The 19,626-nt window shown below is 42.2% G+C and overlaps 1 protein-coding gene across 6 annotated transcripts in view; it reads left to right on the forward strand.

Annotated features, from left to right (window-relative positions):
- SPATS2L (spermatogenesis associated serine rich 2 like) overlaps nt 1-19,626 on the forward strand; it is a 163,984-nt gene that overhangs the window by 74,386 nt on the left and 69,972 nt on the right. For 2 of the 6 annotated variants that reach the window (XM_087734316.1, XM_087734319.1), the window contains exon 1: nt 2,252-2,486. The exons of 1 other annotated variant lie outside the window; for it this stretch is intronic. The gene's annotated coding sequence lies outside the window, so the exon portion shown is untranslated. Of the gene's footprint in view, nt 1-1,739; nt 1,879-2,251; nt 2,487-2,518; nt 2,568-19,626 lie in introns of those variants that run through there. 3 more of the 6 variants (XM_087734314.1, XM_087734318.1, XM_087734317.1) reach the window with 3 other exon arrangements.

The raw sequence follows: 19,626 nt of genomic DNA on the forward strand, positions 1-19,626 counted from the left end.
TTGGCTGAGCACATACAGTTTATGCATGAGCTAAGCAGCAGGATCCTTTTTCATTCTTCTTTTTCCCACATTCTCTTTCTCCCTGCTCTCCCCCATCCAAATATAATTTGTAAAGCCTTTAGGGCCTTTCATGCTATGTGTTTCCACTGTGTTCCTTTAGATGAGTCTCAGGTCCATGATTCACATCTATTCTCTTGTGCTGAAAGGTCAGCGGCACCCTTGTTTTATGAATATAATGCACCGTTCTCTTGAACTTCAGAATCGTTTCCAAAACTCCCAGGCAAAATTCATACAGCTCAGGCTGCAGATAAATGTCAGCAATACTATAAAGAGCACTCTCAGAACACAAATACAGCCCTGGACATTCAAAGTTACGTTGTTTAAAATAAACCTGCTTTTACTGGAGATCTGAACAGTTTTGAAGACGTTATTCCAAATGAAATGTTAATGCTGAACCTGTGGCCTCACCATAACGTCGAGTATGTAATTCAAGCCCAGCTTTCTGCAGCAAGTGGACAAGTCCATTCAACAGATCCTCATTCCACGAAGCCACTGCAACTGAACGGAGTAGAAACTGCCCAGCAAGGTTCGCTGGGACACCACCGTCACAGAGACCTGCGTGCTGTCACACCGAGGGGTTTCTCTGCCAGCCCCCCTGCCTGCCACGAGGAAACGCTGCCAGCTCTGCCTGGTTTGGAGGGTGGGTCGGATACATACTCGTGCTAAGTCTCACCTGCAATTATTTTCCATGCTGCAGTTTGGGAAGCCTTGGTTAAAAATAGTAAGGACCAAGTGCTGCCTTCAAACTGTGTTTGAAGGTATAAGAGGTTATTTTTCTGGCTGAGGGTAGGGAGTTCAAGTAGAGGCGCATTGTGGCCGAGGGAGTCTCCCTTGCATCAGCAGGAGAAGAGGCATGCAATCATTCTGAGAGGAAATGCTATGATTTTCCCGTACTCACGTTGCTAACAGAAATGAGAACTGTTTGGGTTAAGGAAATGCTGATGATGATGTAAGACACTAATACTGATAGTAAATCCAGATTACAGTTGTTTATGGAAAACTTGCTCTGATTTTTTTCAGTTCCAAGTGTGCGGTTGTACCTCCACATTCTAGTGTTTAAATTTAAGTGGATAGTTATTTATTGCTCCTTTAGCTTTGTGTTAACAACCCTGACTATGTATTTTCTTTGGAGCTTTTAGGTAGCATTTTAAAACATTGATTACTGAAAAAACTTGTGGTAAGTTTTTATATTCTGGTCGTTTGCCGAGAGTATTCACAGATAGGAAGATTCGTATGCTGGCAATGATTTATGTTGCCTGTTTCATGGCGTTTAGTGAGAGGTTCTTCAGTAGGTCTTTACATGAGGACTAAGGGTGTCACCGCGCGTCTCGGGCATTTATTTGTACGTGGCAGGAGGGGCACACATAAATTATGAACCGGCTGCAGAAGTGCGTCGCTGGAGCCCGGGGCTGCTCTCCGTCCCACGTAACTCTTCCCGTCCGGCACCCAGGAAGCGCACGACACGCCTTGTGCTGTCGGAGCGGCCTTCGGGCAGCTCACCCACCCCGCTCCCGAGCGTCCCGGGAGAGGGCCCCGTCCCCCGGCTCCGTCCCCTCGCTCCTGGACCCCCGGCCGTGGCGGCGAGCCGGGGGAGCGCGGCGCGGCCGTTGCTGTGGGCGGGGGCTGTTTGCGGCCGTTACCGGGGCGGGCCCGGGGCGGCGCGCGCGTGCAGGGGAGGGGCGCGAGGCGTGTCCCCGCGAGCGGGCGGCGGTGCCACAGCCGCGACCCGCTGCCGGCCGCCGCGCCCCGCCGGTCCGCAGCCGCCTCCCCGCCTTCTGCCGCGGCGACACGGCCTCGCTGCGGCTCGGCGGCTACCAGGTAAGGCGGCTGCCGCCCTGCCCTGCCCTCCGCCCCGCTCCGCTCCCCTCCCCTCGGCGGCACCTGCGCGGGGCGGCGGGGCGAGGGCCCGCCGGGAGTTTCCTGCCGAAGGGCGCCGGGGAGGGGGGACGGTTACTGTGGTGCCGCGCGGCGCCCCGCCCGCGGCTCCAACGGGTCGGGTCCCGGCGCCGAGACCCGGCTGCGGGCGGAGGCAGGCGGGCCCCTCCTGGCGGCACGGGGACGGCAGCCGGGCCCGGCCCCGGCCCCTGGGACCCCGCCCGGCCTGCGCCGGGACCGGCTCTGCGGGCGTCCGGGAACCGCTCGCCGCGGTTCGCCCTCTCCCGCCGCTCCGCCGGCCCCCGGGCGCCGCCGGAGCCGAAACCGGGCAGTGCTGTGGTGCTCAAGGCTATTCAGTAACAGCCTTGGTCATAAATGATTAACTGCACGCCCGGGATATAGGGAGCCGGGTCTTTCCCAGCGCAGCCGTTTGTCCCCGGCTGTCTTCGCGGCCGGGCGCGCTGAGCCAGCGGTACGTTTGTTCCTGAAAGGCTGCCTTACGTTTTTGCATGGGCTGTGAAACGTTGCTGCGAGTGCTGACATACCACAAGGTAGGGACGAAGGTTGCTATGCCCTAGCTACTGCTTCTGTACACATCCACCCGTTTGAGGATTTCTTTTATCTGCACCAAGGTAAAAGATCGCTAAGGTGATATAGGGCTTTTTTTGTTTGCTTGTTTATTTTTTTAACGTTCGTTGTCTTTCTTGCTGTGCGTGAAAAATGTGATCATTAGGTGTGCAAGTCGTTGATAAGCAGTGGCAGCTGGCGATGTTCTTTTATTCTCTATCAGAATGCAATGTTTCCTTTGTGGAGTTGTAAATGAATAGTGTGAGCTTCTTCTCCACCCTCAGCCTCATCATCCTGAGATGTGAATCACTCGTACTACCAGATTTATTTTCTTTAGGAGAGCTAAGAGGCACCACAGAAAATCCATTGCAGGTCACATTCCCCTGGATTGATTTGGTTGGTTGCAGCTTGAAAAATGTGTAAATGCTTTATATACTTCAAGGCAACTAATGATATTCAGTGGGAATTCTTTTCTGTTAACTTTTAAATTTGAATTACCAGTGTATGTATAAGGTATCTTTCTTCTGTTTCTTTGAGCTTCTGATGCAGTCATAAAATATTTTCCAAAATGTGATGATTCAAGGAAGGTAAACTAAAAACTTTCTAAGCAGAAAGCGGAAAAGACTGCTGCATGCAGAATGTCAAGGTTAACCAGGAACATGTTTGCACTGGCCATGAAAGAAATTCTGGGTGGTAACCTGTTGAATGCTACTAACTAGAGTCTATAAGCTGCTGTGAGCAGGACACTGTGCCCTTGCCACAATTGTTTCTGTGAATGCAGTCAAACCGTGTAAATGCAGAATGATTTCCAGGTCAGAACAGGTTGATGAATTTTGTGAGGCGCCGTCACAACCTGCTGGAGCTGAACGCTGTTGCTAGGCTGTGAGTATTCTCCCACTAATTGTGTTACAGGAGTTGAAGTAGTTTGGCCCTTTATGAGAACAGCAGGATCTGTTAAATGTAATGAGACACTAATCAAGATAAGGCTTGTACTGTGTCAGGTGCTGTACAAATATGTAAGGAGGTAAGGTCACAACTCTGAGATATTTACTGTATAAGAAAGTGTTATGATTAAGAAGTAGTAAATTAAGTACCCCTCAAAATGTTCTCAGGGTTATCCTTAAGTGAAGGTCTATTTCCACAGTCCTTATGCCTAGGCAGATGCCTGAGAAGGAACATGCGCTTGAGAGTTACTGTTTTGTCTGACATTTAGTAATGAGCCTAAAAATTGAACACAAGCATCTCCAAGTACTTTCTGTGTTGAGAGAGGTTTGGTTCTGAAACTGGATCAGTTTTTCTTATCTAGTCTTTCTTGCTCAAAGAAATGAAAATGAGGCTATGTCAGGACACCTTCCTGCCATTTCCCAAATTTTAAGGAAATATCTGCCCAGAACTGAAATTGGTTCAGACCTAATTTTAAGAGAAAGCACAACATGATTCTAATGGCCTGCAACATGTTTTATATTTTCCTTTGAGTTTTCTTCTAGCGATGGTAGAAGTACCAAAGCTGTGCCTGTCAGCAGTTGTAGGCGACCTGTATTTGGTATTTATTCCCCCAGGCTGTTATATTTCTGTTGCTTTTCACCCACGTGTTACCTCTGTTGTCATTCTAGGGACTGTATTTCCTACTATGTGTTTAGGGCCTATGTCTTAGAGGTCTTTGGACACTGTTAAATAATGCTAGTCATGCAGAATACAAAAAAAATCTTCAATCATTTTCTCAAAACAGTCTGATGTGGTGCTGTACACATCCAAAGGAAAGGTCAAATTCCACTTTTCACTGTGCACCGGAGGATAAAAGTAAAGCTGTGTAACGATTTCGAACAGAAGACCCAGGAGCAGCGAGGCTTTGCACAAAGATCAAGGGAAAAAAAATAACTTGTAGTTAACTTGCAGTTAATATTAAGGATTTTATTGTCCCTCTTACTCTGCGAAAGTATGACCCCATACCTACGGCTAGTGCCACTGTTTCCTCCATCCTCCATGTTTTTCTGCGCTGTCCCAATCCTTCAGTTTCTCTCTTCTTCTTCCTGCCTTTTCTTTCCTCCTCAGATGCTTCACTAGCTTTCTTTTGCAGTTTTCTCCTTCATGTACAAAAATGAACAGTGGTGAAATAGTTAACTTCGACAGCAAAGTGCTTTTATTTTAGACTGGGCACCTTCCCCTGCTAATGGTTGTTTGAAAGCAACACTCCATAGCAGCATTATATCAAAGAACTTGGTCCTGAACTTCACTGACATTAGCAGGGGGCTGTGCAGTTCACATCTCTCTGCCCTGTTTGTTTCTAAGCTCCTTGAGTTTCAAGAAGATGGTGCAGCGTTGTTTTGCCTCTGCTTTGCATTTGCAAGAGTCTCTTTAAAGTCCTGAAGACTATAAGCTTGTATTTTTCAGAGTGTGAGATGATGGGGAGTGTAGTTACCTTGGGGGTATATTTGACATGGCAGGACTTTTCCTTTGGGTATCTATCTGAAAATGGCATCATGGGTGATTCCCGCAGCAAAGATTTTTGGCCCTGGTAGTGCTGCCTTGTAACATGCCAAAGACCAGCTCATTGCCTGATGTAATTTGATGGGCGGTCAGAAGAGCTAAATCCAGCTGGCACCTTGACCAATGCTGTGTGCAAAATGTATTGCTTGATTTCAGGAGGGGTTGTGGGAGCACAAGGAGTATAAATTCTGGGATGTGGCAAGAAGTTGGAGAGTGAAAACTGATGTTTTTTGACTGTTTAGTTTCACAGTACGTGGGTGGAACAGATGGGTGAAGAGGGCAAGTCTGACAGCTGTGACTTTTGTTTCTGAATAGAAGTGCAGTAATTCCCTAGTTCTGGATATGGATTAGAAGAAATCTGGTTTTGCTTATTAGCCCCCACTGTCTTTCCTGCTGAAAGTTTGTCCATGTGAAGCTTGTTTAGAAACTCTGTAATGAAATCATGTGTGTGCAAATCCCATTTTGGGTGTGTGTGCATTTGCATGTAAAACCTGAGAACTGCAAATGTGATTGGGGCAGGTGGAGAAATTAAACATTTCTTACTTCTGAGAAGTTGTCAGCAGATGTAATCGACTCTTTTTTGTGAGAGGCTTCAGAAACAGACTTCAAAATTAGAGTCAAATGCTGATTTCTCAATATAAAAAATGTCTTTTTGTTGAATAGGCCACCATATACTTTATGGGTGATGGCAAATTTGCTCAATTACTAAAGTGGTTATTAAGCAACAGTGACAATGCTTTCACTTACTATCGCAGTGCAATTACACTTTTACTAAATCTGGTACCAAAAAAGCTTCTGATGATTTTGTTTAGACAAGGCAAATAGTGCTGCAGACCCTAATTAGGTTTTTGGAATAAAGTCAAAACTCTGTGTGTGTTTTAAACTTCTCTTGTAAAACAACAATAATATAGAATGCCTGCCCGTCTTTTTGTAATGCAAAAGAGACTAATCTAAAAATATGCTCTGCATATACATAGTAGGAAAGGCTTGTGGCATAACATTTTCAAAGCCTGTTCTTTTCTTGGTTTGCTCTTAACTGAAGCTATACAATTTCTTCAAAAACCATGAGTTACAAATGAATCTGCAATACTTTGTGACTCCTTGTCCTTTTCCTTCGGACAAAAGGCCCTTTCAATCCATTGTGGAACAGTCACTGATTTTCATGTGGTCATTCAAGAAAAGGATGGTGATTGGCCTTCATAATAGGCCTTTCAGCACTCTCTCTAGTGGTTTGCTGACTGAAAAAAAATGCTTATGGCTGTGTACTGCGTCCAGTGTTTAAATTACTGACGAACCTAATCTCCCAAGTGTTGAAAAGGTAAGAGTTCAAATGGCAAAGAAGCCTCACCTGTTTGTGAATACCAGTGTGCTGCTGCTCAGAGTTGGGGACAGACTTTGGCCTGTGTAAGCTGGTACAATTTTATTGATGTTCATTGTCTGAAGGTCTGTTTTTTTTTTTTTTTTAAGTGGTAACTTAAACCTGGTGTTTCCATGAACTGTGCTTCTAAGAGGACTAACGCTGTTTTATGTTCTGAGTGGCGTTGAGCAATGTTACCTGTTTGTGCTGTGCATGGCCAAGTGGACTGTGAGTGCAATTTCTTGGGAGGTGACTGTCCTCGAAAGTTGTGGGTGTGTTTTGAGTTAGCATTAAAGAAGCTGCTACCACTGTTGTGTTGACAGCGCAGTCTTGCTGAGTTATTATCATTCTGTGCTGGTAAGGCCAACCTGCCTGGCAGCATTTCAAAATAAACACCCCACATTCAGGGCAGTAGGCTGGTGTTTGTTGTCCCAACCTTATGCAAAATCCACGCAAGGATTTGTGGTGTTTGACTCAATCTTACCTGGAACAGCACCAAAAGATAGTGTTTGTGCTGTGAGACATTTCTGAATGATGGTAGTTCTTCAGGATCCTGGTTGATTTTTGTTAGAAATGTGTGCAGAGCTTGCCCTGAAGGTTCAGCGCTGGGGTGTCTGCCTGAGTGCTCTCTGTGGCACGTGTCTTTTATTGCTGCTGAAGACTGATGCATGCTGACAGCTAATGGGGTGGCAGATCAGGACTTTAGGCTTTCTTTTTGGTTTAGGTACAACTGCCAAGAAAGAGTATTTGGGCCTTTGGATGACTCTGAGCTGAAGCAGGTACTCAAACGGTTGTTTCAGACTGAATTACTTCTTAGTAATGTATAAAACCAGCTTTCAGTATGTACTGTCCTATACATGTCCAGTTTGTGGCTTCCACTTCTGTACTACACTTAAACTGTCCACTTTTAGTATTTAAATTAGTGCTGTGTATGGTTCTCTGTGTAAAATTCTATGCAATAAAGCCTTGCACGTGCAGTCTGGGTGTGGTGGTACTTCTGAGTGGGAATGTATTCAGAGACTGTGGTTTATACTAGCGGTGGAAAAACCTACAAGTCCCAAAATTTCATCACAGAGGGAATAACTATCTTGTGCAATAATGTTAGCCTGTGCAGAATTTGATATAGTGATCTTTAGGGCTTGGTTTGAACGACATGTTGCCTTTTTTCTAATAATAATTCAGTGCTGGCTATAAATTGTTTTGAGTTGGCTAGTTTGTTAAGCTGCTGGTGTGAAGTCGTGCTTTGGTGTTAGGATCAGAGCTTGTGCTCCTTGCTCTGGAGTGGATGAGGAGAGTGATGGTGTGGAGATAGACTGCTTGCACAGCACTCGGGTGGAGAGAGGCTTCCCCATCTGTTCCTGCAGCTCCTGAGGTTTCCCATGTGCTGCAGCCTCTTTGTTACTAGAGTGAAAGAAGGAAATGCTAATTCTCATTAAAATCCTCGAAGAACTTGGGGGTTTCTTCCTCCACAATAGCCAAATTGCGTTGTGTACAAACACAGTGGAAGCCAGAAAGGATTGGATGATTCATCTGGTCAACAGAGGGGCAGCCAGATCTGAAACAAGGAAAGAACAGCAGAAAGGACTCAAAAGATCAGGTGTACTATCAGATGCACAGAGCTGTAGCGTGGGTAGGGCAAGAGGTGTATCTGCAATGGTGCAGAGGTCCGCAGTGCGAGGCAAATACAGGTGAACTAGAGCGGCTACTGTGGCTGTGTAAGAAGAGTGCCCGGAGGCTTGTAGGAGTGAAGAGAGCAGAAGGTGGTCGTTGGAAGGAGCCCTGCTGAGGGAGGAAGGTCGGGGAAGATGCCAGAGGCTGGAAGGAGCTCTGGCAGTCAGCGGGCACCAGGTTTTTGACCATGTCTGTTTAGATACTCAGGTGGGAATGGAAGCTTGTGAGGTGAGGGTAAAAGGGGGGTATTCCAGGGAATATCTTTTCTGTGTAATTGTAATACAAGATCAGCGCTTCCCTGACCCTGATGGGGTTTTCCTCAGGTTTGGCCATTTGGTTAAGGATCTGATGGAAAAGATGGCTTTGCACCAGTTCGTATGTTACTGATTTGGAGCCAGATTCTCTTGGGGCTTATGCTCACTGAAATCCACAAGTACAGAGTTTGGCCCATTATCATTGCTTCCTTGTCACTCAATAAAAACAGTTCTCCCTTTATTATATGTTGCTAAAACCACACACCTGTCTTTAATATCCATGCTCTTGTGCCTCATTGACCTACATATGCTGATTCTTTACTGAATTGCTGGTGGATTGGAAGGTTTTGCAGAAAGCTCGAGAACGTGGTTGGCATAGAGTTGATTGCAATAGCTGCACTGACTTTTTTTAATGTGGTAATTATTATTTTATCCTGAAAGAAGTAAAATAAATACCCAAACAGTGATGTGTTGGGGAAACCCTGAGCTGAGCAGCAAATCGGATTTACGTCAGAAGAGCTCTGACTCTCTGGTGTTTATCTTTGTGTGAAAGGGGAGTATGGAAAATGTCATGATTTTTCTGGCACATGCTGAAGACAGGAAATCCTCAACATCGGGGAGCTGCACTTTTGTGATGCTGGTGTAAAATCAGCATCTTGCCATATGATCTTTTTAATATGTATATTAAAATCTCCTTTTTTGTTGTGTAGTTATTTTTTACATTAAGTTTACTGGGCTTTTTGATACAAGATGGTTCTAATGGCGTACTATTGTGTCTGCATCGCAGCATGGCCTGTAACCTCACAATTTTTTCTTGTCATGAGAGACACAAGCCCTTCACATGTCTGAAATAGATGCAGTCTAAGTCCTCTGCAGCTTAGTTTCTGGGGAAGGGATATTTCAAACTAAAGTCCTGTCAGAGCCCTATATGTATTAGAAGTTTTGCAGTACTTTTGAGATGAGTGGAAGTTTGGCTCGATGTCCTTAGCCAAGAATACAGCATGAGAGACACAGCTGTGGAGCAGGCTGCAGCAGTGTGCTGCCTTTCACTCTGCTAGTCCTGTGTTTATGTAGTGCTCAGTACTGAAATTTCTGGCAGTTCTGTGAGAGATTTCACTGTCCACAGAGTGTGTTGGGACGAAGGGTACTCTATAATGTGAAGTGTTTTATTTTGTAGTAAAGAGAGTAAGCCCACAAAACCAAGGAAGTTCTGAACAAGGTCAGGCATTTGGCAGTCTGGAAAGTCAGCAACAGATGGTCATGTATGTAAATTCATCCATTGCGCTGACATCACGACAAAGAATGATGGGTTGCCTTTCTCTGCACTAATGGGGTGAGTTGACGTTCCCATGTTAGCATTTTAACATGTGATTCCCTTCTCTTAAGTTACACTGTATCCGACCCTGATTATTTTGCACAGTACCCTATAGATGAGGAAATGTTGGAAACTTCTTATTGTCTTGATAGTGTTGGATTTTCAGAGGTGTTGAGTGCAGAAAGTTTTAATTGGAATTGTGTGCAGTCAGGCCCTCTGAAAATCAAGCTGTAGGTGAATGGTGGTACCTTCCAAAGCATTTTAATGAGAATTGCCAAAGAGTAAAACCAGATTTATTAAGCTATAACAAGGGGCTTGTTAAATGAAAGAGGGATCATCTTGCAGTTGCAAGGTCTATTAAACTGCAAAAAGGTTAGTCATTACCATTGTTGCATCATATTAAAGGAATGAAGCAATGTAAATGCAATCATTAATTAAACTGAATAGCACACCCTTAAACTATCATTCACTATATCAAGAGAATAATATCTTCTTTCTTTTGGAGAGCAGCTCAGCCTGATATTAGATTCCTTTTCTGTAAATTGAAAAAGAAAAAAAAAAAAAGAAGATTACTGATACTTATGAGAAAAAATAGACATTTTGTATCATGGTATAGTGCTCATTCTAAACTGAACTCTGCCTACCAGGCTCTGCATCCTCACTGAGCTGCCTGTGAAGTTGGAGCCCAACCCTTCAGAAGTGATTTAATAGAGGGAAATGGCCAAACAGCATTGTAGTAAGGGCTGTTTTCTGTAGTGCCAAAAGACCTGGGCAAGGACAACTCATTTTGAAATCTTGGGCTGTAAGGTAGGAGTGTGATGAAGGTGCTTGGCCACGCATGTGTGGGAGCGAGGCTCTTGCAGAGCTGCATTCTTCCTGCAGGCCTTATGGCAGGCATGGGGAGCACTGGAACTGGCGCCAGCTGGCAGCTGGGGTGGCTTGGGATGACTGTTGCTGAGTGTGCTGGTTTTGTTGGATTTTTTTCTCTAAGCAAATTTGGTACCTGACTCCGTAAAAGCTTTGCCTTTTGCTAATTTAGAATTTTTCTGGGAGGGACCTCAGGGGCTGTTATGTACTACATTTTTGGGTTGCAGTACTGGCCACAGAAAAGAGCTTTGGGAAGGAATCTGCTGTTAATTGAAATGGAAAATATAGGGATACACTATATAGGCTCTTGAACCACAGATGGACTCCTTAAGAGACAGGCCATAAATTAGTAACCCTCCATGTTAATAGAAATGTAGAAAGGTACCTGTTCATGTTCAAAGTTTAAAAAACAAACAAATGAACAAAACACAACCACCCCACCACCCCCAAAAAAGAAAAAATCCCAAAACCCCAAAGAACAAAACACACAGAGAAATTATACGAATAAACTGCACGTGGTTAAAGAAACATCCAAAGAGCTGTCAGATGGTGGTAATGGGATGGGAATGTATCAGCCACTCATATTCAGCACTATCTGAACTCTGCTACATAGGATTTTCAGCACATGTGATACAAGGAAGTCTAAGAAGTGTATGTATGATCTGTCTTGTTATACATACAGAGATAAAGATAGTATGATTTACTCTGGTCTGATTCTGGATGCTTTTTTATGTGACAGTTTTAAATTTTTGTGTAGCTTCTTCCTTGAAAGAGTCTACCAGATTTACCTTCCCACAGCTTGATCCTGCATCAGGATCAACCTAGGAGGAGGAATGGGGCGCAGCCCTTGCCTGTTTCTAGCTGTCTCCCCAGATTGTTTGGAACACTATTTCCATATTCAGCATATAAGCTGAAACCTGGAGCCATCCAGGAGTCTGTTTGCTTTTGATTAGAATCTAGGATTTTTTGTTGTTTTTAAAACAAAATATGAAAAAATAAGATGTTGTTAATTTTTGCCTCAAAGTGGCTAATGAGTCCAGGCTGGTAATTTGTATAAAAGGTTTGGCCTGAAGTTGTGTGAAGTAAATGAGTTCTCATAATTCCTTGAAAGGAGAAGCCAAGAAGAGAACTGCTAATAAGGTCCTAGCCATTATGTGTTAACAGCCGTGTGATAATATTCATGTGATTACTGACAGATGTGAGCATTCCTCTGTGAGAAACATAAAGAGCTTAAGTGTATTGAACCTCTCATCACTACGACTGGCCATCAGAAGAAAAACACTCATAGAGAGTGCATCTTTCAGAACTGTTACAAAATGGCTCTGCAATTCCATTTCATATGCAGTTTGTATGTAAAAAGTAGGGCCAAAGCAACACCGTGATCTCTGGAAACTTGTCTGTGTTGCTAATAAGTGTTAGTTTCTTAGTAATAATTTCTCTTGTGGCATTAATTCTTTGAAATTCCCGTTCTCGTTGTACAGGAATTGATTTGCCAGTTTCTAAGTTTGTCTGTTATGTAAAACATGAAAAAAATACATGACTGAACAGCGCTCTGTTCTATTGGTTTAAGTAATGTTTATTAAGCAACCTGGATCGCAGGTCCTGCCCAGCCCTGGCTACATTGCCTCCCTCATCCTGGCTCCCTTGCTGGGGCTTTACCATGGTCAGGTTCTGAATGATTATTTTATTCATTGTTGGGTTTTTTGTTTGTTTTTGCCCAATGGCTCTATCCCTTACTTCCCATGATATCATAGTAGTCAAATTTAGGTCAAAGTACTATCCTAAGGAGGGCTATGTTTCCAGAAGTCTTCTCTTACTTAAATGCCAGGCGTGTGAGAGGGACCAGCTAGTGGTATTTCTGGTAAACTGTTGGACTCTATATTCTAATACCAGTCTTTATATTCTAGTTCTGTCTTCAGCCTTTTAAATTATTTTTTAAATATTTTTTTATTTTATATAAGAAATAATATAAAGTAACTATATATTGATATATTTAGACATACCTAAAATTTGAAGGTTTTCCTTAAATTTCTGTGATCTTTTTACTTAACTGTAAGGCATCAGTGCTGAAGGAAGACGGTTTCAGCGGTTTTATGCTTGTTCCTTAGCGGGCTAATGCTACGTACTGTGTTCTATGATAGTTCATGTTTCTTTTTTGCATTCACAGCATGTTTATTTTTGGGGGTGGGGATGGACAGATTGCTTGTGCACTGAGTTTTTTCTTTATTCCTTCCCTTACGCTGGAAGTTCTGACAACTATCATAGGGAATTGGGTAAAAAATTGGCCTCTAATACAGTGAAGAGTGGCTGTTTTGTTTTTATCTGCTACCCTTTTTAAAATATGAGAGATTAAAATAATTGTTTTCCACCTATCACCCCCACATAGAAAATGTCTTTCCCATACAAAAAGTATTTCTATTGCCCTAAAAAAATTCTTAGGAAAAAAATAATGTTTTTTTTCATCTCCCTTTACTCTCTCTTTAGAGAAGATGTAATTAAAAGAGTAATTAGAGTGTATAATGTTTTGAAAGTCTTCTATTCTAAATAGGAATTGAAATGGAAGTTCTAAAAGTCTGCATTTTTTCTTTCCTTTTTTCTTTTTTCTTCCTTCTAAGCTCATTCCTGGAAATCATGTCATGCCTCCAGTCAATTCTCCACGCATAATAGCATGCACTTAACACACCATTTCTGATCTAGTGGGTCTCATAGTCCTTTAGATATGGCAGCTCCCTAATCAGATACTGCTGGCTGGAAATAACTGTGAGGACTGACAGCAGTGGATTTTCAGCCATGCTTCAGGGCAGGCTTGAATGCTGATAGTTCACTGTTAGTATGATTTGTGTTAAATGAGGCATTTCATTATATACAAGATGTGTGAGGATGTAATAATTTCACTCTTATTTTGTAACTTGGTAATTGTGCTTTTAATGGCCAGCTTTTACAATGTGCTGTAGTCCTCAACATACACCAGGAGTTGCTCGTATGGCTTCTCAAGTCCATTGACTAGTAATTGATTAGGAGAAGAAATGTACTTATGTACTAAGATAGCTCAGACACAGTTTCATTTTGAACGTATTGGTGATCGAGGTGAATACAAGGTGGTCAGGCAGCATGTGTGTTTGAAATCTGCAGGTCTGGATGTTAAGGTATTTGCAGGCATGTGAAAGCTTCAGTTGTTCATACTGAGGACTGGAGTTAAAAGGATGATGTTGAGTTGATTTCATGGGTGATGTGAGCAGAGCCTGTACCACGCAGGTCCATCTGTGAAAGTCAGGAGACCTTGGAAACAAGAAAAATAGGTTTTAGCCATATTTATTTTTATTGTGCCCCTCCTCCTTTCTTCTTAAGCAGCAAAAAATCTTAGGAAATAAAATGGAAAAATAAATAACATCAATGTACTGTGGGTTTGCAAAGCTAAAACAAACAGAAGTCTGAGAGTTTGCAAAGCCAAGGTTGGGTTAGAGATGGTAGCTTGGCCACGTTGCATGCACATAATGTTTTCCATGCAACTTTCTGTCATTAAATGTAACGTTACTTTATTTAGTGTACCATAAAATATGCAGACACTGTCTTGTGGGTGAGTGGATATTACTGGAACAAACTTTACTCTTGGTGTCTCAAAGGCACTTGGAGCTGAGGTGCCAAGTCGTAAGTCAGTTGCTGAGGCGTAGTGTCAGCAGTAAATACATGTTTGTTCCTGGGAAGGTAAATACACACAGGAATTCTGAATAAGTGATCCATACAGAAGGTGCTATGCCAATAAACTGAGGCGAACTCCGTTCTCCTTTAGCATAGGGCGTGTCTGAGTTCACTGAAGGCATTCCAGATTTGCACCAGCACTCACTCACTTTTATCCAAGCTCATTAGCAGGAAAGAAAACCAAGGTGTATTTTTGCTTTATTTTAGCTAAATTCCTTCGTAAGTAAAAGACTGACACAAGCATTTCAGCTGAAGCCCAGGCCAAAATATTTTAAATCATTCCAGCGTGAGAAGTTAGCTTCAAAACTACAGGGATTATTTTGTAATTTTATGTCATTCCTATGAAAGGACTGCTTTGACGTACAAATTAGTGTTTCACGGAACCTGCTGTCTCAGGGCTGTGGGAGCTTTGCGTGCTTTCCTTTGTGATGTGAAATACCACACAGGAATGAGATCTCATTTACACCCATGCCTGAGTCTGACCAAGATCCCCTGAGTAATTTTGCTCCTCCTTCTTATTAAAACTTCAAAAGAGACTAGAGTTATATTTACATTTGTAAATTGATCTCATTATTCATTTTTGTTCATTATGATCTCGTTCTTAGAATTTGTACGCAACAAGAAAATAGGATATTTCCCCATTCTAAATGGAGAGAAATGAGGATTGGAGGGTTATGTAAGAAGGAGTATGTCTAATCCCAGGAGCTCTATACTATATTGTGTTCAGTTCTTGTAGGAGTGCCAGGAAGGAGAAGAGTATGAAACTGCTTAGACGACAGCTGGCTGGGAATTCGCAGTCCTCCTCCTTTCCAGAGATCAGGTCAACTAGGATGGAGTGAGGTGGAACCAGACTTGAGGATCCCGTTGCTGCTGCAGTACTGGACCCTGGGCAGAGTGGGTACTCTCTGAGCAGGATGCAATACCTGCTCCAGTGGGTGATGCAGAATGTACATCCCTCTGCTGGGCTACCTTCCAGTAAGGATTCCCAGGAGATGCTGTCTCCTTCTTTGGACTTCATGTCCACTTACATTGTCATAAAGGCAGAATCAACACTGTTGTTATGACATGGCTTAGTGTTGATGAAAAGTTCTACTTTCACATTCATGGTGTGATGTTTTTTTCACAAGCCCAGTGAGGCTGGCAGTAAACCAAGTCCCCTGAAATGCCCTTATCTCTGTATCCCAGTGTAACTTGGAGGGGACATCTTTAGATGGGGCTAGTTGGGGCTTTTTGGTGATTTTAATTCTTATTTATCGTAGTCTCTGATATCGGGTAGTACACAGTAAAATCCAGTATCGACTGGGATTTAGTATCAGGAAAAGTTGTAAACCTGTTCCTCAGGATTGAGCTTTTTAATGCACCCTGTAGATTTCACAGTATTTGCATATTCTATGTATTAAGCATGTCTGCTATAGGTATACTATGTTGCTTTTGGCGCTGATCTTGCTGCCTTACCTGTGATATTAAGTTGCCGTAATGCTGTCTACTAAATGGGAGCATAAACTGAGCATCCACAGTCTTGATGCATTATCTACTATACATTGATTATGTTCAGTAGATACCCTTTGTCTCCTAAAATAATCCCTCATTTAGTTAAAAGCATATGCATTCAGACATATTTTCTCTGCCTACTGCTTATTTGGATAAGCAAATAACTTTTAACTTGATGAAAAAGCATCATTTCCATACTTTTCTCAGAATATGATTGTCTTGAAATGTGTATACAAAAATATATAGATTGGCTTTGTTATTAAGAAAATATCTATTTTGGTTTTGGAGCAGTTAAAAAAAATTGCTTTATAAAGTGCTGAATAAAAGCCAATTGACAGAGTGAGGGCACAACTGATTTTGCTGAAGTGTGCAAAATATGAAGTACTACTTGCTTCAGAAGCTTCTGTCCTTCTGTTGTGAGACCGAAGACAGATTACATGGAGGGTGTGCCAGTTTGAAAATAGTGATAATTGCACTTTAATTGAAAATGAGGTATTTCAGCTGTCATTAATTGTAGAAGCTGTAAAATGCTTAATTGTTCTGATTTGCTAGAGATGAATGGGAGGATAGTTTTTGTCCAGAAAATTACTTTGTGGATATTTTTTGGAACTTAGTTATACTTTCTATGATCATCTTTTAGATTTAATTGTAAGGTCATGTTCTGTGTAAACTAACATACTCAAATTTACATGGGTCCATACTGAATTTTCTGTTAGATCTGTGGAGGTTATTTTTAACTTATTAACACTTATGCTGTCTGAGACACAGTATTTGTGAGTTCCCCAGCCTCAGTAAGAGGAAGCTTTCCAGGCAGATTGAGCTTTCAGTGTGCAAAAATGGTGAGTGAAACTCCGAATGGGCTCCAAGTGGCAGCAGAATTCAATTCAGAGGAGGCAGTTTTCACCCAGAGGCCACAGACTGTATGGAATCTTTTTCTTCTTAGGATCTTGTGGCCCCTGTAGTGTACAAAAATGGAGATCTCATAGCTCCTCTAGGCATTGAACATATCCTGGCTCATCAGGGTATCAGCAATTGTCTTAATCAGGGCTTTCCAACTTTGTGGTGTTGCTTGGTTACCATCATTCCCACAACTCTCAAATAAAGCAAAGCGAATGTAAAAAAACCCAACTGGTTTCTATTTATGGGCTAGGCTACTATACAGATCCAAACAAAACAGAATTGTAAATCCTCTACAGCTTCTTTAATGATAATTTTTTTCCTCAAGTATTCCACTTGGCTACTCACAAAGGCTTTCTATTTTAAATATGTTTTTTCAGTATCTTGGACTACTAGGATTCTGCACAAACTCATTAAGTTCAGAAGCTGGAATCCTGACTGGAAGCAAGGAATAACAAATAATGGCTTGTGTCGTTGGGCAGTCTTGCTAACTCCAGCTGGGATACTGCCTGTTCAGATATACTTTATGTGCATCCTCAGTTTAGGGCAGGGAAAAGGGCAAAGCTTAGCTTGGAATGTGTTAGGGAATATTTTCGTTAGTAATGATAATAATGAAGAACTGTCATAACTATTTGGCTGAGGATCTCATGTCATTTTGTGAATATTTCTGAATGTAGGTTCAGAATTCCTCTCCTGCCCTTAGGGGAATAATTTTGGCATGTGGTCTCATGTGTTTCAGGGAAAATTCTCATCTTAAATCCCCTTTGCTGATCTTAACAAAGTATACAGGCACTCTGAGAACTGAATATAGCATAGGTGTCTGTGTAGCTAGTCTGCTGTCATCCCTGTTCCACAGAAGAATTCTGCAAAATGAAAAGTATCTTTTTTTTTTTTTTTTGTATCACCTTCAGGCTGAAATAGTTAACAACTGAGACAGCCATTCTATTGATATGTTACAAATGAGTATAAGTTTCTTTTAATGAAGTTAATTCCCAAAATAAGGCTTCTCTGGGAACATGTGGGTGAGTTTCTTGGTGAACTGAGAGCTTTTCATAAATCTACTAGGGTCATTAAACAGTGTAGCTAGAGTTGGTTACAGAAACCCTCTTACTGTTTCTGAAAGTAGAGAAAACTCAAATAAATGGAGATATCTGTGAGGCAGCCAGTGATTGAAGAAAAATAAACACATCCAAGTAAAACATTCCCAGCTGTGGAAAAAACTATCCCCATCTATCAGGAGTATGGAAAGTGTAGGAAGCAGACAGCAATTCTTGTAGGAAGCAGAACTTCTAAGTGTTGCCTTATGCTCATTGCCTGAGAGCTAGTGCTTTAGTGGGGCTGACAACTCAGTCCTCTAACCATTTTGGGTTTCTAGTGCGTCCAGTTGTTCTGACTGTGGACTTCTAAGAGGGATTTCTCATCCAATACGATCTTACGTGTTTAACTGTGTGGTGTTGAATTTCTAGTGTCATATGGCTCACGTATGTCTCTGTTACAGGTCCATTCCAGCTCCAGTTCTGTCTGTAGGAATTGGATTAGGCCCTTAATGCTTTGGGAGGAAAATGTTGACTGGCATTAAGTTAGGAGGAATAACAGACTGAAATAATGACAAATCACTGTTAGAATAAAGGTGATTACAGACTCTACATGTGGACTTGTTTTAAAAAAAATGTATCTATAAAGAGTCTGAGGCCCATCTTGATGCTCTAGCTCACACCAAAGTTCCCACGCAACCAGGAAGAGTTTCATAGGCTAGAAGGACTGGATATTCAAGTCCTTTAAGATGTATAGATCATAGTAAACATCAGAGTTGTTTGTTTTTTAAACCATGCTATTTCATGCTGGCTGAAACTGAAGTGGTGCCAGTTGTATGTCTGATTGCATTGCTGGCTCTCTGCTATGAGAACCTTCAAGAACAATTTTTCTCCTTGAGAAGACCACACAGCATGCACAGGTCTTCTTCCTCATTGCAGCTGTTCTTCATTTATTGCAGTTCCCTACTGGACCAGTGTTGAACACGGATCCCCTCCTTTGCCCTACTGTGGTATTGTTATCCCACTTGTGTCACTGGACAGAAATCTGGCATAGGGTGAGAGCTGGTCCAATCCTGAAACTTTTACTTGCTTTTTTCCCAATCCTAAACTCAACAGATTCTTTTGCTATAAAATCTTTGGAAAATATCAGATGAGGATGGTTTTAGTCAGGGAGCTTATGCTGCTTTATAATCATATGCATCTTTTGTTGTAATAAGAAATACGCATTGTAAATGTCAATATTAATTGTCCTCTGAAGGCTGGATCCTGCTGAGTATCCTTAACACTGCATTCCCTGGCTGGAGTTAGAAACTGCAGATCGCAAAATGGAACATTGTGGGTTAGTTGTAAAGGCAGGCAGAGCTCAGCTTTGGAGGATGTTGTTATTAATTGACTGAATACTGAGATGCAAAACAGGAATCTTGCAACTGTGTTGAAGTGTAGCAGTGATGGACAAGGAGCACACCTTATTTACTTCAACTACATCAGAGCTTACAGTCTGCATTGGGCGTAGGGTTGAGACTAAATGTCTTAAGGTTTGACTAAGTGTCAAAGACATGAAGGTTTTCTTTCCATGTGCTGAGTGCATTGGCAATTAGGGAAGTGTGATTGACTCACTAGCTAGGCCAAAATAAAAAAACAAAAAAGGGCCAAAAAACCCAAGTGCCAAAATCTTCAACAAAATCTCACTTTTGTGTGTGTGTGTACCAGCAGGCTCCAAATAGCTTCTGCACTTGGTCATGTCAGTATTCGATTGAAGATTCCCTGCCTTCTGTCGACTTGCTTCTCACACTAGATGTTCCATCAGTGGCCTCACCAGAGAAATATTCTGGAATGAAAACTAGCCATAGTCCATTGTGTCCTTGTGTTACCAGCATTCATCCTAGCTTGGCATGCCTCTGATTCCAGCAATAAACTTAGCTTTTAATTTTTGAGGGGAAAAAAAAAACCAAACCAAAACACAAAACCAAAAACCACCAAAACCCCAAACCCAAACTATTCTTAACATTAAATGTAGAAGTAACAGGTAGAGACACTAGAATTAAATGTGAG

The sequence above is a fragment of the Nipponia nippon genome, unplaced genomic scaffold, assembly GCF_047370975.1.
Source record: "Nipponia nippon isolate SJK-2023a ecotype South Korea unplaced genomic scaffold, ASM4737097v1 scaffold_5, whole genome shotgun sequence".
NCBI lineage: Eukaryota > Metazoa > Chordata > Aves > Pelecaniformes > Threskiornithidae > Nipponia > Nipponia nippon.